Raw genomic sequence first — 4,759 nt, forward strand, 5'->3', positions numbered from 1 at the left:
TTTCTCTCATTTGGGCATAACTAGTATCCGACTTATGAGAGTAGCTTCATACCTCATAGATGGGCTCTTTCCACCCACCAATACATAACAAAACAAACACAGTTTTTTTTAAAACAAGAATCATGCTAAAATAATCCCTTAAACATCAAACTTGAGTTTCCACAAGGTTTAATGAATGAGTAGTGTAACAAGTGATAATCGGGCAAAATTTCCTAAAAATTTAAGTAAAACTAGAGCATCATAATAATATTCAATGTTAAAAATTTTCCTAAATTTAAGAAAACAACCATTGCAAATTAGGTGAACCGCCATTGGCTACATGAACATAAAGGATGAATGCATAAGTATAGAACATGTGTAATATGAACTCCCCCCGACACTTAAGGTGTACATTTCCCTCAATATACGCATGCAAGCTCAATAAAGAAATATAACTATCAAACCATGTGTGTGGAGATGAGTAATTAAAATAATACTCCACTGAACTCCTAATGGTACATTTGATGGAGCTAATTTCATTGAGAGTTGAGTTCCAACTGGTTGTGGAGCACACATAGCTATGTAAAAAGCCACATTACCGTGCCCATGACAATCCCTCAATTCCAAGACTCACAAGACCATCTGCAAGAATACACAAGGGGATTCAGCAAAGCTAATCAAAAAACACTAAAATCAAGTCTATAAAAATATGAAAATGAAATACAACTCAATACAATTGACAAGACAAAAGATAAACTCAGAAGGAGAGTCCTATCTGAGTAATACAAGTCTAAAATAAAATGTAGAAATAAATGCTAAAACATAAAGAAAAATAAAAATAACAACGCCTTAAGTATCGATATCCTGCTCTACTGGTGGTACTGCTGCTGGAGGTGATGATGCTGGTGCCGCTAGTAGTGGTGATGGTGTTGTTGGTGATGCTGGAGGTGTCAGTAAAGCACGGGGTCTCATAATAAAAGGTGAGGTCACATCTCGCTCTAGAATCTACTGTAGTGTGTCAAGACACACCATCACTTTGCCGTTGTTTACAGCCTTTAGTGCGTGAACCTCAACCAGATCAACATGCAACCCCTTATATTGCTCTCGAGCCTCTCAAAGCAATCACGGGCTCGAGATGGAGAAAAAACCCGCATGGGTCATTGCTCCTATGCTCCGGGGGTGACCCTGTCTCCATCTACTCTAGTTATGGTTGAAGAGCAGGCTGAGACCCCTTAGCTGCATCACCCATACCCTTGCCTGTATATGGTGATGGCATGATCATGACATAAACACTATCTCCGTATTTGTATACCATGCCCATCAATTGCATTATCTCTAAGCCGAGGAGAGATGGTACAATGGTCTTCTCAGGCCCTCTAATAGCGTATAAGAGACCATCCACATGATGAGTCGAGTGATGCAGGGGCCTGAGAAGAGCACTCCAACCATGGCATACTGTCCCTGATGGTGCATGTACTCTGCCATGATGTGTCCCAGGTGAAATGGCTCGCTCTATACCATCGAATACAGATCAAGCAGCTCTTGATTGCTAAGGACTCCAGTATTGTCTCCACGTCCGTTCACTGATTAACTGAGAACGGCGTGGATATAAATGTAGGCCATTCAGGAGAAACATGTGGACTTAGAAACTCCTGGCTCATACTGTTCTTGGCCACATAGTATCTTGTAGGTGCGCTGAGGAGTTAAACTACAAGGGTAATCTCTAGGGAGCTGCTCATACTCCTCTATGTTAGTGTAAGCCTCATTGTATAGCCCAAGTCAGATCAAAAACTGAGTCATGCTCATGCTATGGTACTATCTGAAGGCTATGAACTAAAATAGCATCAATACTATCAAAGCTAGAGTATGAAAGGTCGAACTTGAACGACGCTAGGACCTCCAAAGTGAGCATACGGATAGCCAGCTATCGAATGGACAATAATCGCCTCCAGCTACCCACGAAGATCAACTCCAAAATCTTGTCGGCCATCTCATCTCCCAAATAAAACTCTCTCAATGCGCTCAAGTCGGGGAATATCGACTGTCCAAACTTAAGCCTCGACAAGCGCTCAAACTGAACCTAATGTTCAAGGATCACAAACTCCATGTACTCAGGAGAGTGCTCACGGGATGTTTTCTAACTGTTTTCTTTGATTTGGATGCCATTCCTGCAAGAATTAAAAATAAAATGATTAAATTCAACTTAAAAAATAGTTCTACAGGAATCAACATGGTCATGTGGAAATTCCACATGCCCTTGTGGATCTTCAGGGCGGGACAGCTGCATGGCTAGAATCTCCAACAAACTCAAAATACAACATAAAACCTTCAAAATCTCTTCTAAAAACATTCACCAATAATTTAAACATGAAATCTATGTGAAATCAACCACATTGAGCAAAAGAAATGAAGATTGGTGAAGATGAAGGGAAAAGGAAGCTTATCGACGAAATGACAATCAAAAACTTCCAATACGACCGGCAAACAACACAAAGACTTTATAGATAGATGGAGAATGTCAGGAAGAAGGAAAGGACCCATTCTTTGAGTGTTTGGGAGTCTATAAATGAAGAGCTACAAAACGATTTTAAACAAAAGTCACACCCCTTTTGCTTCTATACATCCACAACACGGGCGTGTGGAAATTACCCACATCCGTGTGTATCCACAAGAACTCTTCACAGTGGCATGCACACGGCCCTGTGTGCTCCTGGGATAGAAATTTTAACCTCAAAATGCACCAACATGGCGTGTGAAAATTACCCATGGCCGTGTGCCTGACCCGCTGGGGCACCCACACGCCCTTGTGGCTTCTCTGTTCTCCCAAGAAAAAAATTTCTAAGTGTTCCACATGCCCCTGTGGAAATTCCACATGGACGTGTGAAAATTCATAGGGGGGCTCACAAGAGCAACCACATGCCCCTATGTGATCTCGGGATAGAGAGTTATCTCTGCAGGGTTTCACATGGGCGTGTGGAAATTACCCATGCCCGTGTGCCTCCCACAGGGTCATCCACAAGCCCCTGTGTTTTCTCGGGATGGAGCTCTATCATTCTGTTGAGATCCACATGCCCTTGTGGAAATTCCCTACTAGTGTGTAGCCGTCACAAGGTAGCTCGCAGTGGCATTTACATTCCTTATGTCTTCTCGGGATGGAGAAGTTGAGCTCAGAACAGAAATACATGCCCATTTAAAAATTCCACACAGTCGTGTATCTTCTTTGGATGACTCAGAAAAATTACAGGCTCTACAGAAAAAATCCTACAACATTTATACACATACAAAGACTGCAAATATAGTTAAAAACTATGTAGAGAATCAAGAAAACACGCTCAAACGATCTAAAACTTCGCCAGTCACAATGAAGTGCACTAAAACACCAATGATTCACAAGAAAAACATAGCAATAGCATGTAAAAATCAAGGTACCAACACTAAAGCTTTTATTCATGCAAAAACTAAACAAAAACTTAGAAAAAGGGTAAAGACTTGGGTTGCCTCCATAGAAGTGCTTGTTTAACATCACTAAACTTGACATACCTGTCCTTACCTTACAGTGGTTCATGAATAAATATTGCCCTCTTACCTACAACTTGAAAGCACGATGAATATAATTTTCACAAGGTAGAGTGGGAATTATTGAGTTTATTACCACACAAGGGATCCTCACCTTTACTTGGTAACTGCTCATCCCCACTAGGACAATGCTCACCCTACGATTATTATTTCAAGGGCAAGACTAATGTTATGTCTCCTTATTGAGGTTTAATGAGTCATGGAAATCCAAAGACACACAGTCCCAAACCCAAAGTCAACCATGACTAGTCCTTTGCACTATGCCCCGACAGGAGGAGATGCTCTCCACGCCTCATACTGTGTTTGACTGCATGGATCTCTAAGGATTCCAAGTGATATACCCTATTTTATAATATAGATCTAACCCTTTCGTCAAGGTGAAAGATCCCTAGTCACGATTAAACCGCAACACTAAGGATTACTTAAACACTTCACTCTATTACTCGTGCAACTAAGGCCCCAGTGGAGTTTGTCTCTTAGCAATTCACTCTATCATGACTACAAAGAACTCTTGCAACGTAGAGGTAGGATAAATCACGTTGGAAAAGAAAAGAGATGTTCTGGTACCTCTCGACTCACCCTCTCAACCCTATTCAATCTTGCTAAGTCTAATTCTAATGAAGTTATCACCCTTTCATTGGATTGCCTAGATAGATTCTCAATCTTAGTGTCACTCTAAGGGAAAATCAAATCAACAAGCACATGAGATTAAAACTCAATTAAAACATCATTTAAAGGAAACAAAATATGTGTCAATGAAACAAAATCATCCTAAGGTTTACATGTCCAAGCACCCAGTAGGGATTTAGATCTCCATGGAGCAATAAAAAAACAATTATAAAATCAAAAGTAAGTGCAAGCAATCCATAGAGAAAACCCCCTTATCATCCATGTCGATGTTCTCTAGAAGCCGGCTAGACTTCTACAAAGGTTCCTTGTCAAATCTAGGGCACATCTCGCCTAATCAATGCCAACGAAAAGCTCCCTGAATAGCTCTTCTCCAAAGGAACTCGATGTCGAATTCCATAGAACCGCTCCTAAAACCTAGCAAAAGCCTCTCCAAACCCTAGTCGTGCTCGCCACAAAAGATGGCAAAAGATAGGAAGAAGATCCCCAAATAAAACTCTCAAAGCGGTATTTATAGGGTTGAAATCGGGCATCCACACGAGCTGGAAGTAAGGAAGTCTGAGTAGGACAATAGAAA

Source organism: Dioscorea cayenensis, chromosome 20, assembly GCF_009730915.1.
Source record: "Dioscorea cayenensis subsp. rotundata cultivar TDr96_F1 chromosome 20, TDr96_F1_v2_PseudoChromosome.rev07_lg8_w22 25.fasta, whole genome shotgun sequence".
NCBI classification, from domain to species: domain Eukaryota; kingdom Viridiplantae; phylum Streptophyta; class Magnoliopsida; order Dioscoreales; family Dioscoreaceae; genus Dioscorea; species Dioscorea cayenensis.